Consider the following 27,964-nt stretch of genomic DNA (forward strand, 5'->3'; position numbering starts at 1 on the left):
AAGTGGAGCATCTTTTGGAATCTGGTGGCTGCCTCTATTGTTTGATTTTCCCCTTATATCCCTTTTGCCCCAGGCGGAAATTCTTTGTACTTAGTTGAAACTTCTTTCACCTTGAGTGGAAAAGTACTACAGCTAAAATGGGTTTCAGCATCAGGTGGCCTGGCCATGTGTCTTTCCAGGACCAACCAAAGTTTGGGCTTACAGGACAAACAAGGTTATTCACAGGTCGTTGACTTGATCATTGAGCCATTTAGTTTCTGGAGCATCAGTAATGGCCCCCTGGTTAGCTCATTTAAAATTATCAACTGATCCACACTTCATATTTCTAGCTCACATGGCGTTAAAAGATGCATTTTGCATTGAGCACCTTCAAGTTACGTGCATTCATATTCACATGTGGGGGAGAGGGGCATGATAGGGTGAGCCAATGGATCTTCAGAAGGCCTTTGTTAAGGTCCCTCCCCAGAGGCTCTGCACTACAGAAGCGCCACACCTCAGGCAGACGGGTGGAGCTGGGGTCGCCCGGGGCTCTGCCAGCAATTTAAAGAGTCCATGACTCTGGCTGCCCAAGACCAGGTCCTTGTGAATCACTCGGCCCCAGGGCAGCTGTCCCTTCACACCCCACCCTGCAGCAGCAGGCCTGGTGGTGAGCACCCTTCCCAGGTGTTTAATTTAATAGTTTGTTTCTCCAGTCTCCTGTGCTGTCAAAACTCACACAAGGAATGGGCCCAGATCTGGCCCTACTACCGGGCTGAGCCATGCAGAGAAAATGTTGACTCCAAGGGAGAACATTGTGGCCCCAGTCAGGTCTCACATGGGCTTAGCATGGGCACTGGCTTCTCTGCTACAAGCCCGTACCATTACCACACGGAGGCCGTGCTCTGTGAAACACTGGGCTCCTCTCCAAAGTAAAGGCTGTGTGGAGCTTGGCGGATGCCCCTGTGTTCTCAGTTGCCAACTCTTGTTATAGCTGCTAATTTTCTGAAATCCCTTGCTCGTGAAGTCAGGTGGCGATGGGAGAATTTCACACTTCTTTAAGGGGTGGAAAAAAACCAAACATGTCTAGCCTCTGTGGCTGCAGAGAAAAGCTGCGGTTGGTTGGTTATTATTCTTATTATTTATTTATTTTTGTCATTCTGGTTTCCTCCGGCACCAGAAGTCAAGTAACCAGAACCTAACATTCTTATTATTTTATTTTTACTCTCTCTGTGGATTTTCGGCTTATGATTTTTGACCGCTCGGGGGTGACTCTGATGCATGGGATGCAGTGGGGCCTGGACCTCAGCATGTTTGCAGCAGCTTTGGATGTCAGCTGGCGGGGGGTGGGGGAGGGGTTTCCTGTTTTGCTGTGCACCAAAGAGCAGTTCTCTTGTGCAGAAGTGTTTTGGTCATCTGCTCAGCAAGCCGGGTAAAGTGCCCCCTCTTGCCTCACCTTGTAAAATCGTGATGCCCTTTGGGCTGCCAGCTGAGTGCTGTTCTTCCACCTAATAAATTATTTTACAGCTTTGCTGAGGTTCCCTGGGAGGAGTGGTCAGGTTAGTTGCACGTGATACTGCTACTGGCAGATTTAACTATTTAAATAAAACTGGGGGGTGGGGGTGGTTGTATCGCGCTTTCATTTAAACTGAGTTGCAATTTTTCCTGTTTAAATCTGAAATTGTTATTGTCGTGAACTTGGAGTCCAAGTCACGTCCTTCACTGATGGGAGCTCGAGCTCCTCCTGCCTTCTAAACCCTTTTGAGACGCACACTTTTTGTGGCTGGTGGGAAACCAGTTAGAAGTATGGCACACGTTTGCTAGTGACACAACGCACAGTCAGCCTGTGGGATGCTTTGCTAGTGGATGGGATGAAAGCCAAGACTATAACAGGGCTAATAAAAGAATAACTTTGGTAAGTGCATGGAGATAGGTCCGTCAGTGGCGGTTAGCTACAAGGGGCAGCAATGTAAAACCATGCTTTGAAGTGCTCCTAGCCTCTCTTGCCAGGGCCTGGGAATGGGAGACAGCGATGGCTCGCTTGATGATTATCTGTTCTGTTTATTCCCTCTGAGACCTCTGGCACTGGCCAGTCCTGGAGGACAGGGTACATTGGGTGTGGTGGACCCTGCCTGGCTGTGCTTATGTTCGTGAAGTCGAGAGTGGGTGTCTTTCAAAAAGACCAGCTTCAGCTCAGGTGGAAGTTCCGGGCGTGACACACAGATTAGTGTCGGCTGAGTCCTCTGGCCTGCATCGGGCAGGAGGTCAGATTGGAAGGGACCATTATTAACAGCTATTCAGTGCAAGCTCTTCCTGATCCAATCGGGCCTGAATCTAAACAGTCAGCGATGGAGTCCCCAGAAAGGAGAGTTGGCCTCGTCTACTTTGGGGAGTGGACCGGAATACCGAGCACCTGTTCTGCAATATGGATTCCAAAGTGGAGTAAGAGTGATTGTAAAATAGGCACTCTTGTTTCAGGCTGACTCCCCATACAGGGGGTGACTGCTGAATAGCTGTTGTGTTTTAAAATCCCAACCTACCTTGTCCCAGAACAACTACCTCATGTAGACAAAGACTTGCTCTGCTTGTTGGGGCACGCGTAAAGCTAAAAAGCTAATGGAATGGAGTGGTTAAACTTCTACTAATAGTAAGGCTGTCCGACCCGTGCTCTGTTTCCTACAGTCACTTTTTGTTGTAATTGTACGTATTTATTCATCATATATTTATTCACACTTCCAGAATGACTAACATGGGAATAGAGGGTTTAGAGGTTATGGTGATAGAGACCCAGCATTAAAAGCTGACCCTCTGTGAAGCAAAGATGTGAGTGGGCTGGAGACCCTTTATTGGGTATCTGAAAGGTCGGAGACTTTGCTTTTAACAGGTCAGACTCCACTGGAAGCTGAATCTCTAGGCCAATTACCTTGTTCATAACTGTAGGTGTCCACAATGTACAGCACAGCTCAGTCTCTGTGTGACCTTTGGGGCTGTTCTCAATAATGTTTCATTCAGTCTTCAAACTTCCAATACATAGTTGAAGAAGGAGCACCCTAGTTCACCGGACTGGGGTTATTTCTGTTATCTCCACTACGATATTGTCATGTTACTTGCAACCCTCAAATAGCTGCCTGCTGTAAGTCAGCCTCAGAATCGCTGACGATAATTCACATTCACTCTGTGCCTAGCTTTTATCTCTTATTTACCCTGTGGTGTCCAATAGCAGCCCAGGGCTTGCCATGGGTGGCCACTGGACATAGGGGATGGAAACAATACCATGAAAACCTCTAGTCTGGTTGAGGCCAAGCCAGGAAAGACCTAGCATTAAGCTGATCCTCCGCTGCGTTTTGGTGTGCAGGCGGGAATCACGCATTCCGCTTTCCCTCCCCTTTTCTCAGCCTCGCTGCTCTGGCCCGAGACGTACAAACCACTTTGCTCTCCAAAGCGTTGGGGGTTGGGGGGGCAGGATTCTTGGCTCTCCTGCTGCTCTCTCCTTCTCACCGCTTCAGGAGCGGAGTGCGGGGGCTTCCCAAGAACAAGTTGACTCTCCTAAGACTGGAGAGGGGGTTGCAAAATGAAATACTGAGCCACCAATGGGCCTCTCGATTATAAGACTCTTCCGTTTATTTTAAAGTGCCAAGTATCAGCTGTGTGGTTACCAATATGATCGTTTCCTTTAAAACTGAGCAAGGTAACAGCTAGGTCCATCTTGCAAATGAGAAATGCAGTGGACTGGCTGGCAGCTGAGAGTTCCATTAATATTGAGTTGCTGGGAATTGGACAGTGGCGGTTGGCTGTGCATTACAGCATCTTCTGGGATTAAGGCTGAGCTGTACCTTTTTGGTCACGTCAACTCAAATCCAGGGCAAAACGCTTTTTGCAGGAGCCTGACTTTCCCCAAAGGAGCAATTCCATTGTGACCACCTCTTTAAAATTCTGCTTCCCCCCCGCAGACCCCAAATCTTTAACGTCCACTGAATGGCTTTTCCTGTGACCTCCCTGGTAAATGTTAGTTCTCGCTCTCTGTACGAAACCCGGGCATGGCAGGAACACGGAACGCTTACTGGCCGTCCGGCTCTTTCCTCTGTTGTGCAAATGGACCTGCTCGTTATTGGGTGGCTTTTGAGCCACAGCCACTGGAGTGAGTGAAAAAGGTAACATAAGGGAGGTTTTGGCTTCCGCGGTCAGTGCAGTTCTTCTGAGGGAGGACAATGGCGATGCCTTTTAAGCAGCAACACCCAGTCCTGGTCCCTGGCTCTAGCCCTTTGAGGTTACCACAATCCCAATAACGATGGTGGTGTTGCATTCCTAATAAACCAATCAGCGGTGCTTTGGGTGGACTTAGGTGCAGCATCTTGTTGATGCAGCTCCATTTTCTGTTCAGCTCGTCTCTCTGCCTCTCTTTCCTTCCTCCCCACTCCCCTGACTTCAGTGTAGGTTCTATTTTTAAACCCTGCTGCACTCTGTATTGCGGCATTTCTCTTCCTGAATTATTTATCATTGTTTGGAGCTGAATGGAGCGGTACGTTCTTTCCACTGCTCGTCGGTGCCCACGTGTCTGTTGACAGATTTGGTTCATGTCAGCCCCAGCTTGGAAGGGACTGCAAGGGACACCGGGAGTTCGGCCACAACCTGGTGTCATGGGCGGTCATTCTGATTTGTTGCGGTTGACACTGGCTTGGCCGGGGTGGCAGGGAGGGGGGGGCGGCCATGCTGCCCTACTCTCCGGCTCAGGCGCTGCCAGGCTTCCCCATGGAGTTCAGTTCCACTGGTTTGACTCCTGACAGCGTGTCCTCTGCTCCGGCTGCAGCTCAGAGAGGGTGGGCGAACCACATGCTCCCTTGGTCAAGTACAGCACTGTGCTGAGATGCAGACGGGTGTGAGGGCTCTGGGATGAGGGGGGTGGGACAGGGCGATTTTATTTGCTTGCAGGAGGTGGCAGGTTTTTCTCTCTTTCCAAGGGCAGACGCTGACCTAAAGAAGTGGGTGTTGGTGTGCAGAAGGAACAGGCGGCTAGAGTGTTTGAGGGATTTTTTTCCTGCTGAAGTTGATCCATGCCTCTGGCCTCCTTCCCGGAGCGTCTCTCACCATTTCATTTCTTCTTTCTGTCCCTCTCTGCCCCACTGGGACTGGCTTCCCTCTCATACCCCCCTTCTTCCCCGTGCCGCCTTAGTTACGTCTGGCCTTGCCCTCCCTCCAGCCAGCTGGGTTTGTCCAAGCTGCTGCTCTCGGCCGCTAGCACGAGGGGAGACGCTGCCCAGGTTCTCCCCTCTCTTAGGGGAGGTAGGCGTTGATGAAGGAGGTGAGACAGCAGGAGCAGGGGAATGTGCGGCACTGCCAGGCATGGCTGGGTTGTCCTCCCAGCAGTATTTGCCTCGGCGCTGTGTGCAGGGAGTTCCACGGCCTTCGCCCGCAGAGTGAGAGAGGCTCCTGGGAGCTTGGGGAAGTGGGAGAGGTGCCTGTGGCTAGGGCCTGAGAGTGGTGGGGCAGGGAAGAAGACTGATTCTAGGTGGCTTCAGAGAGGCGAGCACAGAGCTGAGGGGCACCGCAGGGACACTGCGATTTCCCCGGGGAGACTAATCCCCCGCTGGGTGCCACGGGCAGAGCATAGGAGCAAAGGGTAGAAGAGGAGCGTAACACAGTGGGGACCAGACACGTGTCAGGTGCAGCTTTCAGCTGAGTGAGGTACCTGCTGGGGATTAATCTGGGAGCTGCTCCAGTCCAGCAAGAGCTCCCCCGGCTCTGATATGGCAGGGCCTGTCCCCTAATGCATCTTATGGATTGTGGGGGGGACTGGTTAGCGGGAAGACCAGGCCAGCTCGTTCATTTACACCAGTCCTTGGTGTAGGGCCAGGATCGGATCCCCACTTTGAACACGGGGAGTCCGTCCAGAAACATTGATGACCCAGAAAGCTGCTTAGCAGTGTGGTGGGAGCATCTCGTCGGCATGGGCCAGGCATAGTGTGCTTGCTGGCTAGTGGCACTGCTGTCCTTATTCTGCCTGGGAATCCTGGCGGGGAGAGTGAGCTGGAAGAGCAGGCCAGCTCCATTAATAGTTAAGCGGGATAACTGGCAGCACACAGTTTCACATTCCAAACTGCGGCGTGCACTGCCTGCCATTAATACTAGGTCTCCAAGCGGCAGACAAGCCTGATGCCTTGCAGTGCTTTCCAGCCGCTGCTTCTGTGATTCATACCGCGCTGATACTTCTGTTCACTGCAGCTCAAATCTAGGGCAAAGCGCTTTCCTATAGGAGCCCAACGAGCAAAGTGCCAGTTCTCGCCGTGCCCTAATTTTAGAATTCTCCCCCGCGCTCCGTGGCCAACCTCGCCTCCTTGGAGCTGGCTCGCACTGAGAGCTCAGATTTGGTGTGCTGGTTCCAGTTCTGCCCCGGCATTCCCCAGCTACCCAGTGCCACGGAGATGGCCAGGGAGACTTGCAGCTTGTTCTGGGTTTGTGCCGCATGGCAGTGATACGGGGTTTCCCGTTTTCAGGGGTGAGTCAAGAGTAGCAGCCTTGACTCTGGGGTTCTTGGGTCTCAGGGTGCAAATCAAACTCCCTGTTTGCCAGGGTGCAGGTGAAGACTGTTGAGCTGGAGGCCTGGATGGCCCCCGTATTTGGTGACAAGTAGCAGAGGGGGAGCCGTGTTAGTCTGTATCTGCAAAAACAACTAGAAGTCCTGGGGCACCTTCGAGACTAACAGATTTTTTAGAGCACCAGCTTTCGTGGGCAAAGACCCGCTTCGTCACAATCCGGTAGTCTCTAAGGTGCCACAGGACTTCTCGTTGTTTCCCTGTATTTGGATCCCTCTCGTTTCCCAGGCATCTCATGTGGCTCGCACTTGGGGCTGTCCCCCTGTCCTGGGTTGTCCTCCTTGCAGCCTGCGCTGAAGGGAGCACGTGGAGGCCAGTGAGTGGCAGAGGCACAGGCTCACTGATTTACAGGGGGCTCTGTTGAGTGCTTGCACCCTGAACTTCCTGGCTAAGGGCAGTTGAATGCAGGTCCCTCTGCACCATTCCCAGGCTGGCTGTTGGGGGCTGCTCGAGTTATGGTACATCCCAGCCCTCGTGCGGTTGGCCCTGTCTCCCCTGGAGATTTTTCGTACCTGGATAACCCCTGGTAGTCGATAGCTGTAGCTGCGATACGCTGCCATTTGCGCTCCTGCTTCTTTCTCTGGCATGAAGCACAGCCAAACCCGCCCAGTGCCAATCGTGACTTTGCCCTGGTGCACGGGGCACCCCTACCCCCGTGGCTGGAAGTGGGGCACATCCCCAGTGTAGCTACGTGCTGCCCAGAGTCCAGCTGCCCCCTCTGCTGCTTTCCCACCCACTGGTGATAATTTGCTGAAATTGGAACTTGACTGGCAATGCCCAAGACAGCAAAGACTGCGGCTCACTGTCCAGTTAATGCAGTTCCCGGCCCTACAGTGTCCACGGTCTGTTCCCCATGAGGACTCAGGTGTCACTTGCCAGGGTTAGCTAAAGCACCTTGCCACGTTAGCTGCACCGTCTTGCTAGGAAGATTCCCTGGCTCCCCAACCCGTGACGAATCCCAGGGCCCAAGGAACACCTGCCACAGAACCCACAGTGCAGGAGAGCCTGCTTGGATCATATTTGCATCCCTTTATTGATGGTACAGAAGAAAATTACCTAGATCAGGAGTGAGAGCCCAGGGCCAGGTGTCTGATCACATAAGTGTTGGCCACTGAGTCCTTTTTCTCCCATTGCAAGCGTGAGAGACCACAGAGCACTGAAAAGCCCAAGGGGTGGAATCCCTCCTGGAGGGACAGAACTGCAGGATCTGTCGTGTGGGGACACCGCATCCAATGGCCCCTCTGCCCCGAGTGGCTAGCGCCTCTCCAACCAGCTCACTCTTCTACACGGGTCTGTCTCTGTGTCCAGGGCCTGAGGTTGCAAAGGAGACCTAGTGAGTTTGGTGCCCTGCTCCCATACACCTAGTTCCCTGTGGTGCCATGGGGAGCCCCATCTGAAGGACTGCTCGGTGCACTAGGAAATGGTTGCTGGCAGTGTTTGTGGCGGGAACACCCTAAACGCGTATGCTGAGTTTGCCGCTGACTTCCTGTGCGCTGCTGGATGCAGCTGAAAGAGCTGGTTTCGACCCAAGTGCCCTGACGCAGGTTCGGTGCTGCTGGCGTAGGACTCCTCTCCTCCCATGGTGCTGCAGCAGGTGAGGTCGGCCAAGATGCTCCCGGGAAACAGGAGAGACCCGGCAGCTGGAGCCAGGGGTCCTCGGCTCTGGAACTCAGAGCACAAATTGGCTGATGTCGCCAGCCCTTCTGGGGGCAGGAGAGGGAGGTTTCCATGCGGGGAAGGTTGATTAGTAACTGTGACACGTGGTGCCCTTTAAATACATTGAAATGAGCAGCTACGTACTGCCCCTCCCATGGACTCCTGCAGGGTTTTGGAGGTCTGAAGTTGCCTTGGAGGTAGCTGGGGGGACATGGCTGCACTACTGGGGTTTGCATCGGTGCTGTCCCTCTGGCTCAGTGCCATGCAGGCGTGGAAGTTCTGGTCTCTAGTGCAGACGAGGCTGAGCAGTGCCCCCCAGGAGCGGCTGTATTCCAGCTCTTGGGAGGTGCCCAGTAACCAGGTGACACCTTCAGCAGGAAGAGCTGCAGAGGTTTCATCTGTATTTGCCTGGCGGGGGAATGTGCCTGGGGATGCTCTTTTCACCTCCCCTGCAGGCCTGGTCCCCGGTATTCCCAGGCAACATGCCAGCAGCCTCCTTACAAGTCTAGAGCACAAAGAATCCCCCTTGCTTCAGCATGTCTCCTGTCTCTGACCTAGTTTTTGTTGCATGGATATGGGGTCTGCGCAAACGGCGCTCCGCTGTGACAAGCAGGAGCTGGGTGAGCTGCATGTGGGCTATACCCAGCCCCCTGCTGCACTCCAGGCTGGCTGGGGGTCTGAAATGCCGTCACTTCCTTACCCCTCATGTCGTGGGTCCCCCCCGATTTGGTGTCTCCCAGCTGGGGGCAGCTGAGGAAAGCCTGACGTGGGTTTGTTTCATGAAGGTGTCGTGTTGCTGGCTCAAAAACGAGGCGTGTGTTTAGGCTGCCATCCTTAAAGTGGCTTGATGAGCCTTTAATAATCTGCACCCTTCCTCCTGAGCTCCCAGGGGAGCAGCACAGGCCAGCTGTGGATTTTGCCCCCCACCGAGCCTTCTGCAAGCGCCTGTGCTGGGAGTGAGGAAGTTGCGTTGGTCAGGCTCTGCAGCACTTTCCTCTCTGCTTTAAGTCTGGCGTAATAACCAGCTGTGGGGTTTAAAGCGAAGGTCCCTTGCAGCTTTACAAGGGTGTAACAAGGAGGAGGGAGAAAAATTGTTCCCCTTTGGCCTCTGAGGACAGGGCAAGGAGAAATGGGCTTAAACTGCAGCAAGGGAGGTTTAGGTTGGATGTTAAGAATAAACTTCCTAGCTGTCAGGGCAGTTAATTACTGGAAAAAATTGCCCAGGGAGGTTGTGGAACTGCCATCACTGGAGCTCTTTAAGAGCGGGTTGGACAAATGTCTATGAGGGATGGTCTAGATGGTGCTAGGCTCTGCCATGAGGCAGTGGACTGGACTTGATGACCTCTTGAGGTCCCTTCCGGTTCCAGTGTTCGATGATTTCCATGCCCCTCATGTATCTATACCAGGCCCACTTGGCCAGTGTCACCCTGTGCAGCGTGATGTCCCTTGAGGGTAGGAAGGCCAAGGAACCCAGGAGGGGCTTTGTGCCCCAGTGTTAATTTTGATGCTGCACAGCTCCCAAGCTGAGGTACACAGGGGCTGCTTTAAGTTAAGCTGACTCATAGAAGGGATGCCTTAGAGGAGGTCACTGGAATGGCAAAGGAGCCATAAATGCAGAGCGAGCTGGGCCTTTTCTGCCCTGGGCTAAGAGCCATGGCACATCCAAGGCCTGACGGTAGTTTTCCAGTTATTTAGTCCCTTGTCCAATTGCGTAGCTACTTCATGCAAGGAGCAGTTTGAGTCTGCACTTTGTTCACTGCAGTAAAATCCTGCTGGCTTGAAGAGCAGAAGAGGCTGCCCAGAAGCGAGGTGACCCGAGCTGAGAGCCCCATGGTTCACCCCAAAGTCAGCGAGCTATAAAAACGGTGGTACGCTCTGAGGCTAATCTCGCAGCCCAGCAGCTCCGCTAGGTTCAGGTGCCACAGGGAGTCGCTCTATGCACATGCTGTCCACCGCTGTTTGTGTATACCCAGGCTAGCTTAGTGCTGCGCTGCTGCAGAGCCAGCCAGTCACTGCCTCCCTGAGTTTCTGACTGCTCTCGGCTCTGCTGAGACTGGCTGGTACAGAGAGAACTTGGGGCTTGCAGCCTGAGGCCCTGGTTCTACACGGAGGAATTCCAGGTCACTCAGTTCAGTGGGACCGTGTGTATCGAGTTACTCTCTCAGGCATTTGCAGGCTGAGGGCCATGTTCGGCAGCCAGTGCCCTGTCTGGCTGCGTCGCTAGGCTCGGCAGCTTTGCCCGTCCGATGGATAATATCAGTTCTTCTTTTCAATCCTTTCTATCCACGTTTCTAGGGGGCATGGAGGGTGCGTGTCAGCCAGCAACGATTTGGTGGTAGTAGATGTGGTGATTGAGAAAGGTGGTTGATGACCATTTAAAAAACAAGCTGTCAACCTCACCTCACAACAGACCAAGTAAACACTCTCTCGCAGCAAACTCAGACTCTCTCAAGCAGCATTTCTCTTTGCTGTCTGTACCTTTTGTTGCTCATCGACGGAAATATTTTTGTTCTTGCGGCGTGTTCGTACGGGGACGCCAAGGGCTGTGGACTGAAGTCGGAGCCTTCCAAGCCTGCCTCTCAGTCCCATTGGGGAACTTGGCTTCATTTCTCTGCCCTGCATCAGTCACCCTGTATGAACTGGAGCAAGTCATTTAGTCGGAGGTGTGCTTGCCAGGCATGGTGGCGGGAGCGGGGGACTTAAGGGTCTCCCACCCTGGAGAAGGCCTTGCTTGAAATCAGTCCTTTCTGTCTGGTTGGGCAGAGTGCAAAGGCTTACATTAACTTTGCAAGCATTGTAAAGGCACGTCAGAAAGCCAAAAGATTTCTTTGATGCTCAAAACAGGCATTTGTCATCCTATTCCAAACATGTTGGAATATGGAACACGCGTCAAGCAGCATCAGGAACCAAACAGAACATGCTGAGTAGCCAAATGGACCTTTTGGACTGGCTGATGGTGTGATTAAGGCACTGAGCTAGAGGTCCAGGCCTGACTACCAGATTCCCTGCTGGCCTGCAGCAAGGCACTGGGGGTGACATTTTCAGAAACAATGTTGCACTTAGAACCCCATTGCTCGTTGAAAGTGAACAGGACAGAAGTTCCTAAATGTTGACGTTTCTTTTGAAAATAGCACTAAAGCTGTTTGGTCACACGGGTGTTTTGGAACGTTTTACGTGTGTCACAAGACCTGGGCTTTGTTCTGAGCTTTGCTGGAGACCTTGGACAAGTTGCTTCCCTCTCCGTGTCCCTGTCTGTAAAATGGGGTGATGAGCCCGATCTGCTCGGTGTGAAGTGTGCTGAGGTTTGTGGATGAAAAGACCAGGGTGGTGGTTTGTGTTGTCTGTAAATTGGGGCAGGATCCTCCCTTTCTCTCCCCCTCTGTCTGGTCTGGTTTGGTTGTAAGCACGTTGGAGGTTGGGCTGCCTGTGTCTGAAATGGCACCAACGCAGCGTTACAACTGCTCTGGGGTCCTCCCGTCAGTGGTCCGTCTCCCCAAGAGGCATTGGCCAGGCTGATGGAAGACTTCTGCGACCGACTGCAGACTGCAGACTGCGTGGGCCTTAACTACCTCTCTCGGGTGGGGATTTTCTCAGTGTAGTGACGTTGATTGTTTCTAGCCTAGACGTGGCCTGTGTTTGTGCACAGAGGGACCCCTACAGTTCAGTGTAACTTAGAAAATTCTCTCCATTGGCGCAAGTTAAAGAAGCGCATCTCCAGCTCTCCTCGGGGCTGTCTCTAAGTTGTGCCTTTTAGGGACTGAGAGTGTTGTTGACATTTAACCAATAATAAATGCTAAAAAAAAATAGCCAGTCCAGACCTTCCCCTGGCTTGGGAGACACAGGCAACGGCAGCAATGGTGGGAACCATCATCTAAGCCTGTCCCTACCCTACCTCTGCTATCATGCTGTGCACTACCTGCTCCCTTCCCTTCCCTTCCCCTCCCTTCGCAGAAGATGCCTCTGTTTGTTGGGTGATCTTTTCTCCCCCCACTGCTGTTTCACTCCAGTAGTGGTTCAGGTGCCTGGCAGGAGAAGGGATGCTGTATCTTTAAAGCCTTCTCTGAGCCTTGCGGAGGCAGCTCCATTGAAGTATCTGAATGAGAAGGAGAGGGGGTGTGTGTGTGGCTATTGGCAGGGCTCTGTGACACCCTTCCAAACAGCTGGGCTCTGCTTTGCTTTGGAGCTGCTTGTCAGAGCAGTTAGCCGGCGGTAGCGGCAGCGAAGGAAGATAGCTATCGCTTCCTTCAGGGCTGGGGGGTGGGGGGGAGGAGGCTTCCAAGAAGCAAAAATCGCCTGGCAAAATTCCTCTAGAGCCAGTCCTGGTGATGAAGTCTCCCTTGCGAACGGGAAATAGATGACTTGCGGTGAGTGCAGAACCACTGGGGTGAGTTTATTTTTAGAATAGAGTCTCCAGGGACTTTGGGCGAGAGAGCTCACCGGAGATTCATTTCTCTAGAGAGAATGCGATAGCCACAGCCTTTTCAATGGGGACGGCTTCTGTACCGCTCCAGCGTGGCAAAGGAGCATCAGGATTTCTGTCGTTTGAATTAAAAAATGTTCGGTGTGCCGGTTAGGGCGAGAGTATCTGTGCTCTCTTCCCCATCTGATGTCTGGATTTCATTCAGGGGTTGAGTGCCAGAGCGGAGGCTTTCTCCTTCCTCCTTTCATGATGCTGTGGATGCAGCGACAGGAAGCGGGGAATCCCCCATATACATACTGCACGCCTCCATGTCATTAAGGAGTTCCCCATGCTGGGCTATCCAGGCTTGTGGTGTTTTGGCTGCGTGGTCGTGTACCTTGTTCCTGGGAATTTCTTGTTAAGTTTTAAAGCGAAGCCCTTGCTCCTGTTTTGCCAAATTACACGGGGGGTGGAGGGGATTTGTTTGGCTTGAAGCTGCATGTCGAATATTCGGATTTGAGCACTTGAGTTATTGGCTGGCAGCGTGCCATTTGACATATTCTGGCCAAGTTATGCAGTTAGATTTCGTACGTTGGTTTCTCCCCCTCCCCACCTCTTTTGGCTCCGATTTTTCTCATCATCAGTCTCGTGCTGTGTCGGGCTGAGTGTTGGCAGAGTCATGAGGTGCTGTTCTGCGTCCTCGGCCCTCCCCACCCCTCCTGCAAAGTGTTACCTTAAATAAAGGAGACCACCCTATTAGAGGTGGCACGCCTGCCGCTTTTAGAGCCAGTGGTGGGAACCGGCTCTGCTGCAGAAGATGCAGACTCTGGCCGATGGTTGACAGGATCTCGTTGCCTCCCCCCGAAAAGGAGCTTGTTTGTTTTATTTATTTTGGAAAAAGACCCATAACTGAAAATTTGGAGCATCACCTGTATATGGAAAATGTGAAAATAGCAGCAGCAGCAGCTGGTGCTTTGAATGGTGACCCTTCTGCAACTCCGTAGGCTTTCAGCAAGGCAGCGGGGGATTGGTGTTATTTACCCTCTTCCATTTTAAACCCAGCTCTCCCAGCTGACATTTCAAAAGGGGATGTATTTTTTCCCCCTTCGCACTGGAGTGTTGTTCCTCAGTCCATTCTGTTTCTGCATCTCTCTTTGAAAACCTCTGAGGCTCGGTCATTCGGAGGTGCTGCTGTACCTGGCGACTATTTAAAATATCAAGCGGCTAAGAACTATTTTCAGCAACAGTGTTAATAAGTAGGAGCAGTACCCCTAGAGTGGTGGTGTCCGACCAGTTCTGAGGCAGTGGCCCCTTGTGGCTACTGCTGTAGCAAACTAACCCCATTGATTTTGAGCATATATTTATTGTTGAAGCCAAGTAGCCACAGTCAACAGGCCAAATAGCCCCATGTGACTAGTGGCTGGCGTGCTGGGCACCATGGCTTGGAAGGAGAGAGGTTGGTGGGAGCAGGGCTGGAGATTGGCCCTTTTATCAAGAAAAGTTCACCAGTGACTGGCGCGTTCCATGTGATGCATATACAGTGCAAAGCTTTCAACACTGTGGTTAACTCGCTTCGATCCTATTCCCATAAAGCCTCCCAGGTGAGAGCTGTCCCCGCCTTGTCTTCAGCGTAGCAGCGGGATAGCTTGCCTTCCTGTCAGTGCGTTTTGTCGTTTGCATCTGCCTGTGCAGTAGCTTGTAAGAAGCCAGCGAGTGAACTTTTGATCAGAGTCTCTGCTCTGTTCGGAAGCATGTCTGGTTTTCTCCAGGTTGTCTTTCCCTTGAGGCCTGCTCCATCCTCATGGAGGAAGGGGTTAAAAGACTGTATTTATGCCTAGGCATCCCTCTCCCTTCCCCAGAACAAGCTGCCAACCTGGCGTTTGCAAGCTGGCACAGTTTGCTTCTGTTGCTGGTTCAGATGGAAGGAATCCCGCCAGAGGCTCTCTGATGGGGTTAGGACTCTTGGCTGAGGCAGCAGTACCAGGGACTGGCATTCCAGCCTTGGAAGGGTTAAAGAAATCCTGAGCTGATTTAGTGAATCTTGACACTGTAGAAGTAGGTGGATAATTTCTCGCTAGCTTTTCAGGAAACCCCTGTGGCGGACAACCCTCATTACTTGCTGCTCTGATGTCACTGGTGGCAGTTGCCCGTCTCTGAGCAAGGACGGTCCTAGCCGGCCATGGCACAGGTGAATCGGTGGGCTGGGGAGAGCTGAGGCTGGGCTCTCCAGCACTTGGGAGGGAACCATCTGTGGATATTTACAGCTTCTACCGTTAGAGGAACCTGCACTTGATGTCCATCAACTAGCCCCATCTTAAACTAAGCGTTGGCGGCCTTTCTCCCTTCCCCCCTGAGGACTTTAGAACAAGGGGCAGAGGAAGCTCTCGCTTGCTCTCACCCCTAGTCCCTGTGACCTTTTGGAAGAGACCTTCTAGCCCCACTAATAGGATCTGATTTCAGCCCCTCTGTCTGGCATCATTTAACCCATCTTCTCTTGGGAACCCATCCTGTGGTGGCCTCTGCTTGCTTTATACCTTCCAGCCCCCTACCTCTGTCTGCCTGGGCTGTTTGGATTGTGAGGTCTTTGGGGCAGGAGCTGTGTCCTGCTCTGTGTGCAGGGACTAGCAGAATGAAGCCCTCGGTCTCACATCTTCACTGCATTATTATGTAACTAGGCCCTGAGTGTCTCCCGACTGGCGCCGGGGACTGTGTCCCCTTCCCGTGTCGTCCTCTTCGCCTGTGCGAAAGGGAAGGTACGCTTTATCCTAGCACAGTGGGATCTGGGGTACGTGGTAATAGAAATAACAATTGCAAAGGGCTTGCAGGACCGTGCACGAAAACTGCTACAGATGGCAACGAATTCCGTAGATTGCGGACCAGTCTGGCATCTTGGAAGGGAGAAAAAATTCAAAGCACCTGAGACATTAGGGCTGTGTCTATACTAGGAGCTAACTTTGAAGTTAGGCACTACTTCAGAGTAGCCACCAGAGAGTCTACACACGTTTTTACCGTACTTGGAAGTTAACTTTGCCGTAGGGAGCCCAACTTCGAAGTCCTTACTCCGTTTAACTTCGCAGGAGGGTGTGTGTAGACTCTCAACTTCAAAGTTGTGCTTGAAAGTAAGCAACTTCGAAGTTATTTTTGTAGTGTAGACACAGTCAAGGACTTTAAAACTGATCCAAAAGGTCATAGACCCCGTACTGGCAATGCCATGGTGGTGCAGGATAAGGAGCTGCTGCAGTCCCTTGTGTTACAATCTGTGTCCTCTCTCAAGTGTCTCCGCGGTCTTCGTTAACAGCAAGCGAAACCTATCGTGCCACTGGGTCCAGATGCCTTTCCGGAGTGGGTTTTCGGCAGGGATGTTGTTGGCCATGCTTATGCATAGCTGTGACTCCGGCCCAACCCATCATGTTAAGTTTCCCCTGGTTTGTGGTGCAGAAGACAACATGCGAGGCTGGACTCAAGCACTCGAACCGCATTGGCTTTTATTGCGAGTGCGATGCCTGATTGATCTGTTGTGCATGTGAAAATCTCATCTGTGCCACAGCTCCAGGAGCCCGTCAGTTCTGAGCGCAGTTCTGACAGTCTGGGGAGCGCCGTGTTCGTGTGGCAGGCAGGTAACTTTGGGACTAGCACGGGGTGTTTGAGAGGCCGGTCTCCAGGTGGCTCAGGGAATTTGGAGCCTGCCGAGCTGGGTACTCAGAACACATCAGAGCTGAGCCTGTGCCCCAGCTAGCTTGTGTGAGAATCTTCCTGCCACCTGTGCTATATCAAAGATTCCTGTTTGGAAATGGGATTTCCCTGTCAGCTCACCCTCTCCCTTTGATCTCACAGCCTTCCCCTTTGCAGATTCAGTGACGCCAGCCGTTTCCATGGAAACCGCCCGTGATGTCCTCCTGCTCGCCCAGTGGTGCTGAGCCTGAGTGCTCAGCTGTGGCAGTTGCAGGAAAGGCAGCCTAGAAATGAAGAGAGAAGTAAAATGCTTTGCACGCGCCAGGTTTTGTTATTCCCTCACGGAATCTCGTCCCTGCTGCAAGGGAGCCAGCAGTGTCTTGCAAGACAGAGCTTGCATCTGGGTCTGCTTTTTGGGGCACCTCTGGGTTCCAGCTCAGGTTGAGTGTAAGATTCTGGGTGATGATTTCTTCTTGTTGCTGAACACATAATAAAGGAAGGCGTTTCAAGGCCAACCTAGATCCTGAAAGAATTCAGGTGCTTTGAAACCTGCGGGTCAAGCCCCAGTGCTGTGGAAGAAGAGCCCTGTTCTTGCAGAGGCCTAGACTTAAATGGCACCTCGTAAAGTGAAATATGGGGTTAACACGTGAGGCCATTTTAGGCAGCAGAAGCTGCTGTGATCCTGCCTTACCAATGGAGATTTGTAAAGTACAAATTCAACCTGGAGATAAGTTTCTCCCCAGGTCGACCCCAACATATTGCGGGGACCTCACAAGCCACATTGCTGTGATGCTTAAAACATGCTCTACCAGTCCCGTTTGCCTAGGCCCAGCGGTGCCGGGAAAGAGAGCTGGGCCAGATCCTGACCTGGCTTTCAGGATGTAAGTGAGCTTGTTGCACCTTCTGAAATGAGTGTCTTGTCTGGAGCAGTGCAGTGAGTCAGCATTTGCAAGACAGCCCATATGATGCCTGGGGGGAGAGCAGCGCGCTCCTTCCTTAAGGGAGGAAATGGAGGGATTCCCCCACCCTGGCCACTGCAGGAGCTGCAAACTCCTCAGTGGGGAGTTCCTGCTAGTCCTACCCTTCCATAGGGGCCTATGGGAGAAGCAGTGGAGGATTCTGGATGACCTTCTCCCCTCTGTGCACACACAACCACAACCTCCACAGCAGGACAGCAAAGGGATGGTTGTGCTGTACGTTTGGTTGAGTGTCCATCTGGTAAAAGCCTGGCTCTGGTATTGGGGTGTGAAGAGGGCTGGAGTCCCAGCATGTTGGCCACTTCGCGCTAACATGGCACCTTCCCCACGTGGAGGGCTCTCCACACGGCTCTGTGAGGTAAGCCTGGCCGTGCTGGGTCAGTCCAATGTCCTGTCTCTGGCTGGGGCAGGTGCCAGATGCTCAAGAGGGAGTGAACCGAACAAGGCGATTTATTGAGTGATCCGGACACTAGCCTCCCGTCCCAGCTTCTGGCCATCAGACGTGTAGGGACACCCAGAACATAGCGCTGTGTCCCACCCATCTTGGCCAATAGCCCTATCAGTCACGAACTGATCTGGTTTGTTTTTGAAAGCAGTTATACTTCTGGCTCCACAACGTCCTTTAGCAGTGAGTTCTGCAGGTGGACTGTGCATTCCGTAAGGAAATACAGTTGAACCTCTCCAGCCTAGTACACTCTCATTCATCAACATTTGTGATCCAGCATGATTTTTGTTAGCTGGATGTCCACTTATCCTGGGTGCAAACAAGTTTACCGTGGTCCTGTAAAGTTTGTTTCCAGCCACCAGCCCTGGCTCTCAGTGTTCTGGGCTGTTGTTTACCCCTAAATGTCTTCTAAGAGCCCAGTAAGCAGTGCTAGTGTTGGTAATGCGCTAGACCATACTGACTTCCCCTGGTCTGGCAAATTCTCTCATTCGGCACCGCTCAGGTCCTGAGGGTGCTGGACTAGAGGGGTTCAACCTGTACTTCCTGCGGTTTATTTTAAACCTGCTGCCTGTTGATATCTTGTACTGACACCTGCATTGTGCTATTTGGAGGGTATTATGCAATTTTTATGCAGTTTCTCCAAAGCGTTCATAAATTTATCATAGCCCCTTCCCCCACTTTGTTTATCCTTTTGTAATCTGAACAGCCTGTCTTTTTAGTCTCTCATCACATGGAAAGTGTTCCATACTCGAATCTGTTTTACTTCCCTTCTCTGTCCTTTTTCCAGTTCTAATGTAGCTCTTTGAGATGGGTGGGCTAGAACTGCACACAGTAGTCAGGGTGTGGGATTTATGTGGTGGCATTACGATATTTTCTGGTTTATTCCCTAACTGTTTCTTAATGGTTCCCAGCATTCTATTCACTTTTTTTGATTGTGGTTACACACTGAGCAGATGTTTTCCAAGAACTACCCTTAGCAACTCCAGGTTCTCTCTTTTTCAAGTGGTAACAGCTCATTTAGATCCCATCATTTTGTGTGTGTGGTTGAGATTATATCTTCCAAGGTGCATTACTGTGCATTTATCAACCTCAATCAACCCTTTTTCCAGCTCATTTATGAATATGTTAAACAACTCTGGGGGCAGCGCAGATCCTTGAAGGAGTCTGCTGTTTATCTCTCTCTACTATGAACACCGGCCTTCATTTCATATCTTTTAACCAGTTCCTGCGCCCTGTGAGAACCACCCCTTTTATCTCACAATTCTTTATGTGGCTTAAGAGCCTTTGGCAGCGCATCTCGAGAAAGGCTTTCTGAAAGTCCAAGTATGCTGTGCCCCCCTGGATCACCTTTGTCCGTATGTTTGTGGACACTCTGACAATCCTGCTAGGTTAGTGATGCATGATTTCCCTTTACAAAAGCTGTGTGGCTTTTCCTCAATGTATTGTGTTCATCTGCATGTCAGATAATTGTGGTCTTTCCTGTGGTTTGCACCAATTGGTCTGGTGCTGCAGATAGGCTTACCAGCCTGTAATTGCCAGGATCACCTCTTCTAGGTTTTTTTTAATCGCCATCACATTAGCCAGCAAGTTGTCTGGTACAAATCGCAGTGATAAGTCACAGGGCATAGTTCTGCTATTTTGTATTTGAGTTCCTGAAGAGCTCTGGGGTGAATACCATCTGGTCTTGATGACTTATGAGTGTACAGTTTATCAGTTAGGTCCAAAATGGCTTCTATTGACACCTCAGTTTGAGACAGTTTCTCAGATTTGTCACATAAAAACAATGGCTCAAGAACAGGCATCTCCCTCAAGTCTTCTGGAGTGAAGACTGATCAAATGAATTCTTTTAGCTTCCCTGCAACAGCCTGGTCTTCCCTGAGTACTCTGTTAGCACGGGAATTGTCCCACTAATTGGTCAGCAGGGTTGCTGCTTCTGATTTTGTTACACAAACTAAGAGTAACTTTCTTTTATCCTTTGCTAGTTGCTTTACATTTTTGTGGGGGAGAGGTCCTCCCTAATTATACTTCTACATTGGAGTTGCCCAAGTGTGACCCTTTCTCTTTTCCTCAGTACGATGGGGCATCCAGTATCTAAAACAGAGGTGGGGAACCTTTTTGGGTCGCGGGCAACTGAGCCGCAGAAAAATCTGTCGTGGGCCACATAAAAGTGAGAAGCAAAAACAAAAAGTCCGCCCCACGCAACCCCTCACTGATGTGAGTGCCTCAGTCAGGGACCACTCCCTCCATACTCCAGCACCACAGGCAGGAGGCTGGAGAAGGAGGGATCAAGGTTCAGGGCTTCTCCCAGGCCAGATTAACTCTTCTGAGGGCCCAGGGTAGGACCAAAAATGGGGAGTAGGGTGCAGAAGAGGCTGCTGGGGAGCAGGTGTGGGGGCTGGGAAGGAGGGAGCGTGCAGGAACAGGCTGATCAAGGAGCTGTGGGTGGGAGGGGGTGCAGGAGCAGGATGGGGGTGCTTACCTCTGCACACCGCCACTGGCGCCTCCTCCCCTGGGTGGGGAAATGGCAGTGGCGGAAAAAAAGCCATTTCTCCAGGGAGCTTTTTCTCCCGCCACAGCCAGGCCCTGCCCCTTCTTCCCCGCTGCTGTGATTGGCTAGAGTGGAGGCCGGTCAGAGCAGCCGGGGAAGCCCCTCTGCAGGCAGTGCTACAGGGCTGGTCCTCCAGCCGGGAAGGAGAAGGGGAAGCAGTGGTGGTGTGGGCTGGCCCTGGCTTACCTGGTCCAGCCTCCGAGGCTTTGGGTTCCCCAACCCCTTTCCCACCGCAGGCCGGTCGCAAGGATCTGGATGCAGGCAAGCTGCAGCCCACCCCGACATATAGGAGGTCTCCGGTTACTCTGCGTAGCCGTGGTGGTCCGGCTTTAATGCTGAGCCGGCGGTGCGGTGTTCAGAAAAAGGTTCCAAGCAGCTTGCAAGCATGTCCCTCTGTCAGCCGCTCGTCGACCGACTGCCTCGATTTTGTGGCAGTCCCCCGAGGAACGATGCAACTGGGCCTGGTTCTGTGGTGTTTTCTCTCTACACCGCTGTTGAGTTTAACTGCGTTCTAGTCGCACTTACCGAGCGCTTCAGCTGTATTCACCTCGCGGACACGCCACCTACGCCCACATCAAGAGCGGCCTCTCCCCGCGCGGGTTCCAGGGCTAGTCTGCTCCAAGAAGTCGTGCCCAGAAAGGCTGTCCGTGCGCCTCCCCCGGGGCGACTTTTTCCCACTGCCGTTGGGTGTCTCTCTTTGTAGCCCTGAGCATTTCAGAATTGACGCCGCCCGGCCTGGGCCAGGCGGTCAGTAGCGTACACCTGCAGCAACACGCTAATTATTCAAGGATGGAATTTCTGTCCGTAGAGTCTACGGCACAGTTTGAGTCATCTCAGATTTTGAGTACAGTGACACTGTGCTTCCTGTTGCAGATCGTGTCATTCCCGCACCAGCATCACCTGCTCTGTCATTCTCTAGCTGTTGTAACCTGGTATTACCATCTCTCCTGTTCACTATCATTGTTCTGCCAAGTTAGCGTGAGCCCTGTTGTATCAATATCATATACTGGCAGGCCCTCAGGTTCAGTGTTTTCACTCCCTGCATTGTACACAAGCCCTTGGAAAATTTGTCAACATTTAGCTATCTGCCTTAAGGAGATGTATCTGAATGGGATTGTTCCTCTTCGGTTCCTACTTGTACTTCATCAGCCTCTGTCTTCTCCTATCTGCTAGGCTGTAACGTAGCCGTCAGAAGGAATACTCCGCTGGAGGCTGTCTCTCTGCACACAGCGTGCTCCTCTGCACACACCCCCAATCCCTGGGCTCTGTGTTAAAAATGGAGTTATCGAAGGGAATTGTCACTGAAATGCATTCCCCTCTGGAACACAAGCTGGCTGCTGTAGGAAGGTGTACGGGGGCATTCAGGACAGGCCGTGATGAGGGAACCTGCAGGGAAATTGGAGTACCTAGAATGGTGCAGCATTTGGGCTTTCACACCTTGCGAAGGGCACTGTGAGAACTCTGGCGCGTGCTCTCAACTCTTGCGTCTGCCTCGGCCATCAGGCACGCAGGTGTAGCACTGCCGTTGTGCGCCTTTACAGGGGTGTCATCAAACCGGTAAAGCTGGATAATGCCAACCCATAGGGGTGAGCTCCACTCCCACGCCCCGTGGGGCATAAGCCTACCCATGGAGGGGCCGGGCTCCCGTCCACTTGCTGGCCAAGCCTGACCCTGATTGTCTTGTCCAGCCCAATAAGCCTTTCGCTTGAGATGGCTCAGCTGGTGCCAGGCTACTTTCCTGCATTCTCACTGCTTGCCCCGTGTTTTTATGATGTGACAGTGAAACAAACAGCCATGGTAGCTTGTGTCTAAGGTTACGTCTGAATGGCAAAAAACCACCTGTGGCAGTGAGTCTTGGAGCCAAGGGTAGCTAGCCCAGGTTCATGGGGCCTGCACTACAGGGCTGCAAAGAAACCTGGGTGGATAGGACTGGGTGGGGCAGGTCTCAGGGACTAGGGACCAGCCCTAGCGGGAACATCTGCGCTGCTGTTATTAGCTCTGTAGCGTGACTGAGTCTGTTGACCCAGGCTCTGAGATTTGCTGCTCCGGCTCTCTCTTTGCAGCATAAACGTACTTGTAATGGCCATTAGAAATATTTATTTTGGGGCAATTAATGGAGCAGTTTGAAACATGCATTGTATACATGCTGCTGTCTTACCTCCCAGCCAGGGAATGTTTGTTGTTATATATTGTGCAGCTCCCTAGGCAGATAAGCTATTTTGCACACCAGAGAGGCTCTATCCTGCTCTGGGACGTTTGCGATCAGCTGTTTAAATTATGCAGCTCAGTCCTGTATTGAAACTTTCTTTTGGAAACACAAAGAGGCCCAGCAACCGAGGTTTGTGTCACCTTCTCAGACGTGTCCAGTTCACATGCTGATGGATTCAGAGCAAGTGCTGTAGAGGAGGACGTGGTAACTGCTGTTGCGGTCTCTGTGTGGTTTGCTGTGCACTGATGAGCCACCAAAAGTTGACTTTTGCCAACCCACAGCACAACTGTGCTCTGTATTTATGGTTCCCCTTGTGCTCAGGTCCCAGTGCATATGATGGACACCTCTCTCCTGGCACAGTTGATATCTTCGTATCTTATCATCACCGGGGGATAATTTTTGCAATCTTGATGCTGGGAATGTCAGCGTAGGGTTGCCATGAATGGCAGGTTGACATCTGGCCTGATCCTTAGTGCTTGCACTGACCCAAGAGGCAATAGAAATAGTTTATTTTCACAAAATTACATTGCTTGAGTTACTCCAAGTAATAAAAACCCGGGTGTTTTTAAGCCCTAACCGGGATTTGCCTTGTGGCAGTTTTGGTACTTCCCATATCATGCTTCATCCCCGATTGTTGTGCGAATTAGCTAAGGAGGTGATCTGTCCCTGTGGAAGAGGGGACGTGCCGTAGTCGGACTGTGGCCATTCGAATGCTAGCATTGGGGAGAGCAACTGCTCTGGCCTTCCTCCTTAGCGCAGCATTAGCAAAACTCATTTCTTCGGCCTCAGAGTGTGATCCGTACCCAGATGGATTCGAGATGTGCCCCAGCTTGCGACATGAAAGGAAGCAGGGCTCTGCTGAATGTAACCATGCAGCTGTAAAATTCCAGTCGGCACTGGGAGGCTTAGAGTCTTATGCATTCTGTCAGCCAGTCACTTCAGATTAACTCTTCATGGGTGGGGAGGATTCTGGACTTCCTGGTCAGGAGGGAGCTCCTGGGTGGGAAGGCTGCTGACAAGCCTGGGTACTGAAGGGTTAAATGTTGGTAAGCATTCCTAGGGAGGTGAGCCCAGGCCCTGCATGGCTGGCTAGAGGTTAGTGTGCAGCACCTTCTCTGGCCATATTTTGGGCATTGGATGTCCTGGGCGTTACACAAGGAACGTAGCCATCAGAAAAGCAGATGAGCTCTGGGGTCCCACCTCGCTCACTGTTGCTCCCTGCTCCATCTGCAGCACAAGCAACAAATGAATGGTCTGTCAAGGGGCCAGGGTAGCATCTTTGCTCAGAGCGAGGCTGTGTCTGGTATTACCATCTCCCATTCATTATCATTCTTCCACCAAGGTAGTGTGAGCCCTGTTGTATCAATAGCCGCGTCTACACGGGCACGCTACTTCGAAGTAGCGGCGCCAACTTCGAAATAGCGCCCGTCATGGCTACATGTGTTAGGCGCTATTTCGAAGTTAACTTCGACGTTAGGCGGCGAGACGTCGAAGTCGCTAACCCCGTGAGGGGATGGGAATAGCGCCCTACTTCGACGTTGAACGTCGAAGTAGGGAATGTGTAGACGATCCGCGTCCCGCAACATCGAAATAGTGGGGTCCTCCATGGCGGCCGTCAGCTGAGGGGTTGAGAGACGCTTTCTCTCCAGCCCCTGCGGGGCTCTATGGTCACCGTGTGCAGCAGCCCTTAGCCCAGGGCTGCTGCTGCTGCAGCTGGGGATTCATGCTGCATGCACAGGGTCTGCAACTAGTTGTCAACTCTGTGTATCTTGTGCTGTTTAGTGCAAGTGTGTCTGGGAGGGGCCCTTTAAGGGAGCAGCTTGCTGTTGAGTCCACCCTGTGACCCTGTCTGCAGCTGTTCCTGGCACCCTTATTTCGATGTGTGCTACTTTGGCGTGTAGACGTTCCCTCGCAGCACCTATTTCGATGTGGTGCTGCCCAACGTCGACGTTGAACGTCGACGTTGCCAGCCCTGGAGGATGTGTAGACGCTATTCATCGAAATAGCTTATTTCGATGTAGCGTGCACGTGTAGACGTAGCAAAAATGTAATAGCAGGCCCTCAGGTTCAGTGTTTTGACTCCTTGCACAAGAGGGGCCAGGCCTCTGCTGTGTATAGCTGGGGCATGGGAAATAGATCCTCACAGTGTATGCTGGGAACCTGTTCACTTCTCATGGAGTGCTTAAATCTTATCCCAGCTATCCTGGATCAGCTGCCATCCCATCCGTCCCTTGTTATTTCTGCAGGCGCTTACATAACAAGCTTTCCTCCATCCTCTGCAGCTTGTTCTTCCACCTGAAGCCAGAACCTTCTGCGGTATCATTTCCCAAGCATGCGCCTGTGTCGTCATGAGGGTCATTAAAGCTGAAAGTGATGACTAAGTAACAGAGCCTGTGCCACAGAGGACATCTGGCTTCTACTTTTTTACCAGGCACCCGAGTTCTTAAAGACAGAACTCGTGTTCAGAGATCTATGGAAGAACAAGGAGAAAAGCTCAGAAGATCTGGGAGGGAAGAGGTGGAGAAAACCTGGCCTGTGTCACCCCGGGGCATTTGCTGCCTCTCAGTGATTCTGCACAGCTTTTGAATTTAGTGGAGTATCCTTGCCTCACCAGCCCTGCGCCCAGTTGGTGGAAAGCCGCCTCCTTTTTTAAAGAAGGAAGACAGGCAAATGGGGCAGAAGAGGCACCTGAAATGGGCACTTCTCCCATGAGCATTCACGCTCTTGTTTTAGACGTTTCCTGTACGGCGTGCTGCCCAAATAAGGTTTGGTTTGTACAGAGGAAGCCCAGAGGGTGGCGGGCGAGCCCTTTGCAATTGGGCGGCACAGCTGCCTGTATACAGCTTCTTGACGCGCCTTGTAATTAAATTTTATCACAGTGAAAGCTTTCCCGGGGGCTGCAAAATTCCCATCTGCACTGAAATGTTGCTAATATTACCGTTGCGAAACCCAGTTTTCAGCAGCGTGCAGCACATTCGCCGGTGGAACAGATGCTTTTCCAGTGCCTCAGCTGTCTCCTGGCTATCCGCCCCCTTCCTGTGCAGACTGGTACATGACAGACATTCGCAGCCACTTCTCTTCTTCTTCTTTTTTTTTTTTTTAAATAGAGCTTTTTTTAAAAAAAAAAAAAAAAAAAAAAAACTTGTCGGGTTGCTCATGGTGATAGAGCCTGTTGCCATGGAGCCATGGCTCAGATTGGCTGACCCGGAAGCCAATGAGCAAACAGAATGGGGAAAATGTCGTCGGTTAACCTTGCAGGGTGCACTTATTCGGCGATCTGCGACATTAATACCAAAGACGTATATAGAGCCGTGAAATAACATTCTGAGGCAAAGGGAGAGATCTCTTCCTCTCTCTCAAAGATTGGTTGGCGCGTTTGTATTGCCTCCGAGCATCACTTTCCCTAGCAAAGCCGCCTTTGGATGAACAGACTCTTACAGCATGACTGGGCAGGGTTCAGAACCAACTTTCTGGCCTGAGCTGGCATGCGCTCAGTCTGTCCAGCGCTCAGGCTGGAGCAGATAAGCTGCTGCATGGGGGAGGCAGATTTCCATGCATTTTCACTCTTCCAAAGGAATGGCTAGCTCTGTTTTACTTCCAAGTATCCCCTTTTAAAGGGACGTGGTTTTATTTCGTGGTTAGCCAAAGCAGCTGTTCTTAGAAGTATCGACGTTCTCCTTGGCATCTGGTGGCTACAGCCCAGTCTGTCCTGGAAACATCATTTTTCCTTCCCCACAGCCGGCAGCGTAGCCTGTCTGGACAGGAAGAGTAGGCTCTGCCTGAATAACGTGCTCAGTAATGAGCCAGAGAAGGCAAAAGATAATGACCAGTGCCACAGAATAGAAAAGAGTTAAAAGCCCGAGAAAGAATCCCAGATGCCCCAGTCCAGAGCACAGGGACATTGCGTTGTTAACAGGAGTCATACTTTCCAATTACCTCTGTCGTCTTGCAGTGGAGTCGCTACTGTCTAGGTTCCAGCAGGTGGTGAATTCTGCCGCCTTTCCCTTCTCTTGCACCCAGACAGCATTGGCCACCTTCCTCTCAGACAGCTTCACTGGCCTCCCGTTCCTTTCAGGAGCTTGTCAAGGCGGTCTTGTTTCAAACACATGTCTCTGGTGTGTTTCCCCGGCAGTCCCACGGCTCCCATCTGGCATCACGCTACCTCTCTGTTCCTGTTTGTGTCCTCGCCGTGGCTGGCCTGAGAGCCTTCTCCTTTGCTGCTTGCTGGGCGCAGCCTCCTGCTGTGTCTCAGCTTGAACTACCATGTGACAATTTTCCCATCACCTTTGCAAACGTTTCGCCCCTTCAGGTCTCGACCCCACTTTGCGTTTGCTCTGGGGAGGAGCATTGCACACTGACAGAACAGGCAGGAGCTGGACTGCGCTGAGCAGTTCCCTATGCAGGGCTCTAAACTGAAATCTGCTGAGGTAGCCGAGTTCCCCAAAATCCCAAGCCCCACGGTCCTGGCCCAAGGTAAGGAAACACATCAGGTTTCCAGTCACTTGCTAGACCCCATCAGTGTAAGTCCAGGGAGAGAGAACTCTCTCCAACCCTGTGAGCTGGGCACTTACAAACTAGTAAATGCTGATGTACTTCATTTTGAATCACACCCTTCCCACCCTGGCCGAGCCTTCAGAGCAAGGGGCTGGGTGTTCCCAGCTCCCTCACTGACTTGTGTGATGGAGTGGGGGATACCTGCGTGTAGGTGAGTGGCTCACAGAGGGTGTGTGTCTCCTGCTGAGGGTAACCTTGACAACCAGGTAACACCTTTGTACTGCAGACAAAGGGGGAGGTGGAGCCTGAGGGGTTTGAATTGGAACTGGGAGTTGGGAAGCAGTGAGTCTGGGCTGAGAGAGAGTGAGACCAAGGAGGGGGCAAGGCTCCGGCTCTGGGAGCCCCTCGGGGCCTCCTCTCTCCAACGTGGATTTGACTGGCTGTCTCTGCCGGCTGTTCTGACTCCTCTGTACGATGCTGTGTCCTGTCGGCTAATAAACCCGCTGTTCTCCTGCTGAGTGAGAGTCACTCCTGCCTGCGGACGGGGTGCAGAGCTTGGGGGACCCCGAACCCCATCACAACTTGCTGTGTGGCAGCACGAGGGAGGTCATGTGACTTCAGTGCCTCAGTTTCCCCGTGGGTTAAATGAGGATGGGACCGGGCCTGCCTGCTGTGGAAGGTGATTCTTTGGCGTTTTCAAAGTGCGCAGAGAACCCTAGAGAGCAGAAGGGCAGGGCGCTGTAAGAGGGGATGGAGTTTACACCTCCTGCCCCTCCCCAGCCAGACCGGCCTGAAGGACCCTGCGCTGCCTTATCTGGCCTCTTTACCCTGCCAGCTCCCACAACCAAGCCAAACAAGCTGACAGCAGCTCCCTCTCCCCCTCCTGCTCCTTGTTTTCTCTCCTGACCCAGATTTTGTGGCTTCCCTGATGATGCCTCTACGTAATCATCCCCCATTGTGAGCAGCAGCTCAGTGCTGCCCCGCCTGCTTCCCAGCCC

General features: G+C 52.1%; 1 protein-coding gene across 3 annotated transcripts in view; it reads left to right on the top strand.

Annotated features, from left to right (window-relative positions):
• The window catches only part of R3HDM2 (R3H domain containing 2), a 102,736-nt gene that overhangs the window by 27,634 nt on the left and 47,138 nt on the right, over window positions 1-27,964 (top strand). The window lies entirely within an intron of this gene.

This window comes from Carettochelys insculpta, chromosome 29 (genome assembly GCF_033958435.1).
Source record: "Carettochelys insculpta isolate YL-2023 chromosome 29, ASM3395843v1, whole genome shotgun sequence".
NCBI classification, from domain to species: domain Eukaryota; kingdom Metazoa; phylum Chordata; order Testudines; family Carettochelyidae; genus Carettochelys; species Carettochelys insculpta.